The sequence below is a fragment of the Pelmatolapia mariae genome, linkage group LG5 (assembly GCF_036321145.2).
Source record: "Pelmatolapia mariae isolate MD_Pm_ZW linkage group LG5, Pm_UMD_F_2, whole genome shotgun sequence".
NCBI lineage: Eukaryota > Metazoa > Chordata > Actinopteri > Cichliformes > Cichlidae > Pelmatolapia > Pelmatolapia mariae.
This window is the reverse complement of record NC_086231.1, coordinates 33,095,997-33,107,141: the sequence shown is the minus strand read 5'-3', so window position 1 is coordinate 33,107,141 and position 11,145 is coordinate 33,095,997. Positions and strand designations below refer to the sequence as shown.

The 11,145-nt window shown below is 40.8% G+C and overlaps 1 protein-coding gene across 2 annotated transcripts in view; it reads right to left on the bottom strand.

Moving 5' to 3' along the window:
• LOC134628132 (transcription factor SOX-13-like) overlaps positions 1–10,161 on the bottom strand; it is a 45,979-nt gene extending 35,818 nt beyond the window's left edge. For both annotated transcript variants that reach the window (XM_063474816.1, XM_063474817.1), the window contains exon 1: positions 9,875–10,161. The gene's annotated coding sequence lies outside the window, so the exon portion shown is untranslated. The remainder of the gene's footprint in view (positions 1–9,874) is intronic.
• Between the last annotated feature and the right edge of the window lie 984 nt (positions 10,162–11,145).

Genomic DNA, 11,145 nt, shown 5'->3' with positions numbered 1-11,145 from the left:
GATATTCTACAGTCAGGATATGCACTTACTGGCCATTTTGTTAGGTACACCTTTTCAACTGCTTGCTAGCGTACATGTCTAATCAGCTAATTGCACGGTAGCAACTCACAAATGTAGACATAATCAAGACGCCCTGTTGAAGTTCAGGCTGTACATCAGGATGTCGTAAAAACTGGAGATCTACTGGGATTTTCCCACACAGAATGATCTGAAAAACAGAAAGTGGGAGAGCATGCCTTGTTGATGTCAGAGCAGAATGGCCAGACTGCTTCGAGCTGACCTCAAATTACCACTTGTTACAACCAAAAAGCATCTCTGAGCGCACAACAGGTCAAACCTTGAAGCAGATGGGCGACAGCAGCAGAAGACCTCGTCAGATGCCACTTCCATCTGCTACAAACAGGAAAACTGAGGCTACGATTCGTACGGGCTCATCAAAATTGCACAATAGGAGACTGGAAACACACAGCCTTGATTTCTGCTGCAACATAACAGACTTGGAATTTGTCAAGAAGAACAAGAAAATGGATCCATCCTGCCCTGTATCAAAGGTTCAGACTGGTGCTGGTGGTGTAGTGATATTTTCTTGGCACACTTTGGGGGCCCCTTTGTAAGAGTTCAGGGTTGTTTAAATGCCTACCTGAACAGAGTTGCTTAGGATATCCATTTATGTCCACTACCTATCTTACGATGGCTGCTTCCACCAGTATAATGTGCCACAACATTTTCACTGGCCTCCATGGTCACCAGATCTCAATGCAATCCACCACGTTTGACAAAAGGGGTCCAACCTGACACAAGCAAAGTATACCTAATAAAGTGACCAGTGAGCATATACCGTGTGTAAAGCAACTATGACTTATAGTTTAATAATAAGTGTAAAAGCAATCTTGGGGCTGAGCTTGACTGAGTACTACCAGCTGCCTGCACTCAGTAACTAGCTGCCAACAACACCATGTTTTATATAGCAAAAGTTTTCACTTGCTCAAACACACTGAAAGAGTTTTTTGATCTGATGCGGCATCATAGATGGCAGCGATACAAAGACATTAATAACAGTTATGGTGCGTTCACGCTACGGTAAAAGTTTGGTTGGATTTACATACAAAATGGCTTGGTGATATGGAGTAAAATAGTTACTAAGGTAAGGTTAGCAGGTCTTCATTATCACAATATAATGTAATAACAAACATGTGGTCACAGCTACAAATCAATAGTCAATGTTTTTTTAAAAAAAACCCAACTGTCTGATGTTTTGTTAACCCATCCATCCACTCTGACCTCCACCCCGTGCAGACCCTTCTTCTTATTTGCATTAACCACAAAAAATGTGGTCATTCAACTTTTTGGGGGGGAAAAGAAAAGGTTCTTTTCATTCCTTTTTCTTAGATTCAGTAACAGCGTGCTTATCTCCTGTGCTGCCAGATGACAGAGAAGAAAGAAGAGCCCAGGTAGAAAAATGGATTTGCTGCCTTTTCTATTAGATGTGCAGAAACAGCTAAAGGTTAACTTTAGGCTGACAAACAGGACTGAACTCTTTTTGCCAAGCAGATTATTTTTGAGAGGATAAAATTGTGTTTTTCCACGCTTTTCGTTTTGTGAATGAATAAGGTGAAGAAAGCAAAAAATCAGCAGTTGATGGAATCTGCCAGCAATTACTGTGTTATCGTTTTTAATTCCTTTGTTTCACGGAGCTCTGCTGTTTTCACAACTGCTCTGACTGAGGCACGCTTTTGCACCGGCTGACATGCTCTTTCAACACCACAAACACACACACTGTACTTTACTGTGGCACACACCTGTGCTGCTGCTGTAAATACTCACTAGAGCACTAAATGCATACGAATCCACAGCTGAAAATAGTCCCAAAACAAGTGCACTATTTCCTGCTGTTTGTGCCCAGCTGTTTAAATTACAGAGCCTTTTTAAAAAAAACTTTAAATGCTTTTTTCCCCCCAATTTTGACTACTTCTAGTTAAATACTATTGCTGACTAATGAAGTAGCTTAAAGAGTAAACTAAATATAGCTCTAGGATTTGAAAAGAAAGCTGACCATTCTTTCCAGTTAGCAGGCATCTTTTGTTTTTGGAGGTGACGGGCTGATAAGGTGCTTCAATGCCACATACAGAAATTTATCTGGGTGGTTTCGCCTTCAATTGTGTTAAACTTCAGGCTGCGATAAAACTGAAAGAAAGTGAACAAGAATTAAAACATGGAAAACTAAATCCTTATCTCATCTCAAAGGAACAGCAGTAAGAACAGCAAAAGTTTGGTGTTCGGAGGATGACGGTGTCCACTGCTGTAACTCGGCTTCGCTTCTCTCTTTATTTTGCAGAGGTACAAAAGTTTGGATGCATGTGAGCGCATGATTTTAGACAAGTTATCGCGCTCAGCTGTGGAGAGTGGGAGATTAAAGCCAGAAGAGTGTCACCTGCATTACCGACGATGTGTGTCTGTGTGTTTTAGCATTTAAAGAGAGACTGTGCCCCTATGCCCCCTCTTTCATTTAACATTAATACAATCTAATGTTACCCCACAAATGATAAGTCATCAAAGAAGTTCAAAGCAGCGGAGGAGCGCTGGCCTGTTTTCCATGCTGCACATACACCACAAAGTCAAACACGCAACCAACTTCTAGCAAACCGGCACATAATGGCCTACTGTCGCTTTAGATTTCATTGATTTTTAAAAAGGAAATGCAAATCATGCTGGTGGAGCTGTTGCGGAGCAAACAAACGGTCTCTGGTCATTTGCAAATGGCACTATAGACCCACGCATACACACATACAACAAACAGGTATACAGTTTTGTGTCCTGAAAAAAAAATTGAAAATTTAGGTTTCACATGACAACAGAGCAGCGTTGTGCAGGAGAAAGTCATGTAAATGAACCAGGAAACCGGTGTGTTTTTATTTGTGTGTGCAGGGCTCGTCTATCAATAGAGTGTTTGTGAATTCTCTCAGAAATAAACAAATCGGCTGGAAAAAGGGTGGGAACAAGCCGATTATACCTTTATCTTTAACCGTGGCAAACAAAAAAAGACGTATGTCCATGCGCACTTCTCTGATAGCCATGCAAATCTGTTGGTTAATGCTGAGAAAGCAGTAAAAGGCGTTGAAACGTAATTTAATAAGGCCTTTATGTCACTCAGCAGCAAAAAAAATAAATAAACTGTCAGCGAGCCTGATCAGTGCAGGCATTAATGCTATCTATTAAGCCAATAATAACCTCTTTAACGCACTTTTATCTTGACGAGAGTGGCACAAAATCCACTCATCATCATGTTTATTCCTTTTTTGTTCTTTGTACGTTCTTCAAATTAAGGGGCACGAAAAAAAAAAAGAGTCCACATAAACCTGCTCATTCACGTCCCGCATGCCAAACAATAGAGAGCCGTTATGTGACGAGCATTATGGGAACAAGAGAGACAAAAGAAAAACTCGCCGCATACTTTCCAACAAAAGCCTCCCTCTCCAGCGCAACATTCAGCCAAACACACCTAAGTCCTGTAGGAGCTTGTATTCTGACATTGCGTGCTGAATGAACACACGTGCATGCAATGCAGGCGTGGAGAGGAAAAGTTCAGAAAACTTTTTTTCCCTCTCTCCTTGTTGTGTGTGTTTTTTTTAAGGGATTAGAAAGTGATCAAAAGTAGCATGAGAAACGCGGCGCAGGGGCCAGCGTTCGAGAAGGGTTCCGTTCTTTCTTCTTCGGAGATGATTTACAGCTGTTGATAAATAGCCTGCTGTGGTTTCGCCCCCCTCCTCTGGCTAAACAGCGCGTTTTTATGGGCTTATGACAGCATTCACGGACGGGTGAGCGCACATTCAAAGCACAGCTGGCAGAATGTAAATGAATGGCATGCCAGGGGTACAGCAATCCCGTCGATATATTTTAAAAAGATAAACAAAACAAGTGTAATGTGAAGCTTTTAGTGATTAGATGCTTCAACCGTGCAATCAGATACAAGCCTGCAAGACATTCAACCGCGAGGACACAATGAGTTTGGTAAAAGAAGGCTTTGCCAAGGTTGAAGCAGGTATCTTACCTTGAAGGTGTGTGCAGATGTACACAGCAGGGTGTGTGTGTGCGCGCCTGTAGTATCTCTGAAAGTGGCCCATCACCAGTGTAAGACTTGTGTTTTATCACCCGCCCAGGATGAGTCTTCCTGTGTGTGTGTGTGTGTTTCCTCTCAAGTGTGTACAGTTATCTTTCTTTTCTTTCCTGTACCAAGGCAACAGGTGGAAAGTGTCTTTAAAAAGTCCTCTGAAGAGTGATGAGCGATGTTAAGATGAGGCAAAGGCATTCAACCAACCTCTCCACCTTTATGTTTCCTTCACAAAGACATGACTTCTAACATCTCCACCTGAGATCCTTCCATCTCCACTTTTAATTACTGCACTCTCTCACCCCGTTTGCATCAGAGATAACAGAAATGAATACAAGGAGCACCTTGAAACTTCTCCGCTCATCCGCTCTATCAAAAGCTCCCTCTCTTCGGCGCGTGTGCTCGACGCACCACACTTTGGTCTTTGTGATAGTGATGTACAGAATCATTAAAGACTACATGTTCACGGGTCACGATGGCTTAACACGAGGAAAAAGAGGCTGTTAGATAATGCAAAAAAGCCCATTGTGAGGCACAGAAGCTGACTGCGATATCACGTTCCTATCAGGGACATGGTGAAGAATTAACCAGAATAATCACACTTTATAAAAGCCAAGCACCTTCGTCACCAGAGAAGCCTGAACACAGGCAGGAATTTACACAGTGTGATCTTAAACAGAAATATTTCATCAAATTAAACTGAATATCTAAGCGATATTTTTACCAGAAAAAAAACTGTTTTTTTAGATATTCAGCATATTTTCACTTAAGAAAAACAGCAAATAGCATCAACAGCGCCGTCGATTAATCAAATAATCCAAATGCACTCAAAAACAATTCACTGAACACGATTTAAAGCATTGCAAGAGTTGATTAACTTGTTGCCACAAAACACAACAAAGCAAAGTCATTACTGATTTTGGTGACTGACACCTAATATGTCACGGTTTACCTACTTTTTTATGAGTCTCTTCTAACTGCATTCAACAGATGTTTCCTTTAGGCAGGCACCAGGCGGGAGAGCTTTTAAACACGCAGCCATTTAAACTGGTCTGCACATTATTTCTGCACGAGGAGCCAAATTACTTTTGCTCAATTTAACTTTTTGTTTTTGCAGACCAAAAGATAAGTCAGTGAGACGTTTTACAGGAGATACACCTATACACAAGTCAGGTGCAGTAAGAGTAAAAGTGGGCAATAAGAAACTGAAGCGCAGGTCTGAGAGGCTAGCCTTAACTCAGAAAATAATAATAATAGTAATAGTAATAATAATAAACTTCATGTATGTAGCACCTTTTAAAAACAAAGAAAAAAGGGCTTTACAAGATAAGACAGAAAAAAAGGCAAATAAGACATTTAAGAGTAGATGAAGGTGGGACATTAGGTATTGTGTTGCCATTACATAGTTTGTCCAACAGTGGGCAGTGATGATGCCATAAAATACTGCGATTTGAACGGATTTTAGTCAAAATTAAAAGGTAGGTATTATTTTGTTTTTTATAACAATCAGCTGACTGAATTTCTTTCCTAATAATGTTCTATAAACACAACACATGATTTGATATGTTTTACGGGATTGTTAAACGTTGACTTTGCAGAAGTATCAATATAAGTACTAGCCTCTAAACTCTATCACATGTGAACTTATTACCACAGTAATTAATTGATATTATAATTAAAGAGTAATTAATTAATTAATATTATAATAATAATAATTAATATTATGTTAATAAAATGATAATAACTACAAATACAGATTTTTCGATATCTAACTGTGAATTTTTTTTAATTTAAATTGTTTGAAAATGTTTTCTTACATTTAAAGCTGTCATACTTTGACCAGCCAACATGCAAAAGTAGGGAAAAGCAGTAAATCATCACATCAGAGATCAGAAAACATGCAGCTTTTTTGAATATACAGTTAAATCAGTGTTAGGTAAACTTTACTATCAAAGAGCTGTTTTTTAACAATTTCTGACCAAAAGAAATCTCAAACATAATTGGGCCTTATTATGAACCTGCTGCCCACATAAAAAAACCCTTCCAACATTACTAATAGGTGTGAATAATTTCAATCTTTTACCATATATAACAATAGTACAGCAGGCTGGAGGTATATTTTGAATAATACTGTGTTTATGAAAACATTTTTTTAAACTGTTTACCTTTTTAGGTTTATTTGCCAAAGTAAACAAATTCTTTATTGTCATTGTGCATTTTTGTATAATAAAACTCTTTTGACGCCAATCTTTTTCATAGCAGCATATGGAATAAATAAAATAAAAAGAATGAAAAGGACTTAGGCACTACTAAACTGGCTATCGCTAAATTGTCTGAGTTGGAATTGTGTATGACTGCTCATTACTAATCAATAGAAACATGTAAAACTGAGAGTCTATCCATCCATTTTCTTCCAACTGAGGTCTTAGAGGAAGAGGCAGGTTACACCTTGAACAAGTGACCAGGCTAACGCAGGGCTAACACAGACAACCAAGTTCCAGAAAAGGAGAGAAGGCAGAGTACCCATGCAGGTACAGGGAGAACATGCAAACTCTACACAGAAGGGTCCATCTGCCTGATGGAGTTGAACCCAAGACTTTCTTGCTGTGAGGCAGCATTGCTAAACACTGCACAACTTCTACCACAGTTCTAAAATGTTTGTCTGTAACTACATCCTGTGCAGGGCGCTTTGAATCCGATTAGCTTTAATATATTGTACACAGTTTAAAGCATCACACACCTCGAGGGACTGTTGTTCTGTGCTATGACACAATATTTTTTTTAATGTGTGAAGAATGTAAAGAACCACTTAAAGGAATCATTTTTTTAAAAAAAATATTTATTTCTACTTTTTATCTAGAGATGGGCAAAACAACCACATTCAGGACCAGCTGCAGGTTCAAGACTCCTGGGTTAAATAATGATTCAGCTGATCGACTGTCGACTATACTACACTATGTTATTCATATTTAAATCTCAATGTCCAAATTCTTTGCACATGAAAACTAATTTAATTTGTTCATTTTGGAGGTTTAACCCTCAGGAAGATGGATTAACAGCAAAAATCTAAAGCACAGTGACCTGATATGATACAATGATATGACTCGGTCACCGTATATTTGATTTTTAGGTTGCTGCACAACATAAGTGAAGTCCTTATGCTGACCCGTCTGAAGAGTCGGACAGACGACACGCTTATACTGCGGACTGTTAGTGTGTCTGTAGCTCAAGCGGCAGAGTGATGTAGTGATGTATGTAGCGCTCACGCTTGTTGCGATTCTTCCGAAAGAGAAAATGCAGTGATGGTGGTTTTCTTTAAAGAGATCACAAGCTTCCCCAAACCCAGCATTGTTCTGCGTGATTGGCTTGGCCTCACACTGCGCTAAAGGACAGGCTGAGGAACACACACACACACACCATTATTCTCCATTGTGGTGTTTATCTGTGGACTCCTGGTTCAATAGGATTCAGAGAACAATGTCCAGAGGATACAAGAGGTCAGGAGGAAAGACGAGGAAAAAACTTAAGTCTGCTCTGCTGCCCTGATGGAGACGTCCAATGCATAGGAAGTGGTGTGCATACACACACACACACACACACACTGGACTGGAGCGCACAAATTTCAAGTCTAAAAAATTGGTACAAACAATGACCCACTAACAGTAGATTATTGTCAACACGCCTGCTTACAACAATTTGTTATCACGCTTCACAGGAAGACCAAGTGTGGATGTGAATTCATAAACTTTAATCTTCTTTACTGTGCCCAGTATACACTAAAATCACAAAAACCTACTGACATCTCTTTTCAATTATAACATGCCCAATCTTTCACAAACACCTACAGGACAGCAAGTGCAACAATGACAACAACAACGTTTTAGAGAACATCTGAAGCTTAGCTCCATTTATGGTACAGTGTTGATAAATGAGCCCAAACTGTGGCTACAGTTACTTTCACAATTAACTGATTAATTAGTTGGTCGATAACACGCCCATTAAAAAACCCTGGAGTCCAAGGTTGACATCGCTTTTCTGGCCTAACAAGGATCCAAAACTCCCAAACATGAGAGCGCAAAGTAACAAACTGTCAGGTATTAGAAGCAGCTAATGTTCTCCCTTTCACAGTCAGCTTGAACAACCAAACTCTGATTACATCAGTTTGTTCCTGATTCTTTATAACGTTACCTTTCATTTGTGGTTTGCCATGTAGGTGGAAATTCATAGTAAACAGAAAGGAAACAAATGTAAACTTCACTCCGCCCCTATAACTTTATTCTTATTATAAAACAGTGGTAACTACTTTGAGCTGTGCTAGCGCGTGAACTTAACAGACACCTGTTGGCTAATTAGAAAGCAATATGTGACGAGGCTGTGGCATGAGACACGACAGTGCTCGGGCCAGCGAACAAAGCACGAGTGAAGGTGCAGGTCACCTTTCCCCCGGCATGAACCCGTTCACCTGGGAAGACAAAGCTCCAAAAGAGAAGGTGGGGCCGGTGGAGGGATAGGGAGGGGGTGGAGGTGAAGGGTGAAATGCCAAACCAGTCCTCGAGGTTATGTGTGTGTGTGTGTGTGTGTGTGTGTGTGTGTGTGTGTGTGTGTGTGTGTGTGTGTCAGAAAGAGAGAAGAGAGCAGGAGTACATTGCTGCTGACAAGCAGACTTTTTACGTCTGCATTGCTTGGTTCTGTTGTCCACCGCAGAGATTGAAAGATAGTGTGTGTGTGTGTGTGTGTGTGTGTGTGTGTGCAGTAAGCTAAAGGATATGAAGATGCAGCATTAAACTAGACTCCAAAAAAGAAAGAAAAGAAAAAGAAATGAAGGGCAGCAGGGGGTGAGAAGATGGGACTGAAGAGTGAAAGAGGACAGAAAGGAGATTGACAGAAAGAAAGGTCAGGGACTCCCCACTGATGGACAGCTTTGTATGCAACCAGCCACTGTAAAGACAAGCACACACACACACTTACACTCCTTCCTTCCACACACTTTGTACTCGGCACTGAGATGTCACCTCTGAACTGTTCCCAGACCTGTGAACCGTTTCCCACCTTGCCAATGCCTGACCCTTTTAACATGCTGAGAACCCCTGAACATACTTAAAGGAGCCTAAGGTGGCACCTCTGACATCACTGACCCTCAGGGCTCCACTGCTTTACAGACCAGACCACTGCAACACAGTGCCACTGCTTCCCACCCCACATCTTTATAAAAAGATATTTATATACTGGCAAATTTTCACAGTACAACAAGGAGAACTTTCCTCACTCTGAAACTTAATGAAGTTCTAATTATTCACTGCCATACTTCAGTGGATCAGCTAAAAATGGGGGCTTTATGGAGAAAAGAAGGGTGTTGAAGTCTTTGCTAAAATGTTGACACCTGTGCCTATTCTCGGTGAACCTGCTGATATCCGCTCATTTGCATCTGCCAACAGAACTGACATCATCCCCATCACCAGCATCATCATCATCATAATAATAATTTCCCACACCACTCGATAATTGTGTAGCGGAGCAGTGAGGTCGAGTGCAGCGCTCATTTTTCCACATAATTATGCATTAAAGTCAAAAGAAAGAGTAAATGGAGAAGCTGGTGCAAGTTAGACTCAATGGGAATGTTTGGAAAGTTAGAAGTTGATGGATGAGGTGGAATTCCGACTGATCTGAGTTTGGGAAGTTCCTTCTAAAGTAAAGACTCCCAGTGAGTTCTTATTAACGACAGTGGTTAATATTTCCACGAACAGTGACCATCAAGCCTCCACTCACCAGTCCCGTTGCGCCCTGCGCTCTCCACCAGAGAGACAGACAGGAGGGGGGGATAAACTTCCGTCCTCCTCCTCTTCCTCTCCCGCTTTAATTGCTCACCGCATGCAAAGCACGGTGGTTTGGGACAGACGCTGCTCCGCACGGACTTGTCCTCCCGGTCCTTCGGAGTGGAGAGAGCCGGCTGCTGTTTGTAGTAAGATGACGGTGAGGAGTGAGAGGCAGGCGGAACACTGCTGCGATGCGTAAATGTTTTTGGAGACGGGGAGCGCGCACACTCACTCACTCACTCCCGGTGACTTTCTGTTTGCTTGTCTGGGTTTCCAACTCTCACCGTCCCCAGCACCCTGCAGCTCACCTCCCACTTAAAGGGAGAGGGACTAATTTCCAGGTGGCGGCAGTGAGAACACTTACTCACACACACACGAGTGTATCAAGGGAGAGAGAGTCGATAATCTGTTACTGGCTCCCGTGTCGTATTGAAACGCACATTGACTACACTGTTAATGACTATTGATTGGAGAGACCTCACCAACTGACGGCCTCTTCTCTCCCTCTTAGATCCATAACCAATCCAATAACCAAGACTTAATAGCAAAGATACCGGCAGGGTCGTTTAACTTTACAAGTACATCTAAAATAAATAAATAAAGAGAGAGAGAGAATGCAGTTAGTAGTTATTTTCATTACAAGCTAATCTGTTATCAGTGATTAGTTGGTCGCTCTTTAAAATGTCATGAGATTACAGAGCGTGTGAAGTTGCGCTTTCAAACGTCTTCGGGACTGAGCAAAGATTATTAGAAGGGGGAGGGGTGATCAAGAGTGAGCCTGGGTTGATTCAAAGAGTGATCTTTGTTGACAGAGGCTTTCTTTTTTCAGCGCTGTGCCATACTGCAAAATTTGGTATTGAGCCAATACCAAATAAATACCACAAAAATGCCACTAAATGCCGATACCACACATTTTAAACACTGTGATTTTTTTTAAATGTGTCAGACAAGCAATGAATAAAATAGACCTGACAGTCAAAACAAAAAAACGACACAAAAAAGGCTCAGATATTTTTCTTAGTGTGTGTTTGAGGTGTGGGGTTTTTTTTTTTTCATTTTAAAAAATAAATACATAAATAAATAAAATATTTAACACAATTCAGAGGTCTACTACTGAATTTAAAGTATTGATACTATCATGCCACCATTGATCTGATACTTATATCGATATTTTAGTATTGGTATCAATACTGTCGATATCCAGTTCGATTTGACCACCTGTCA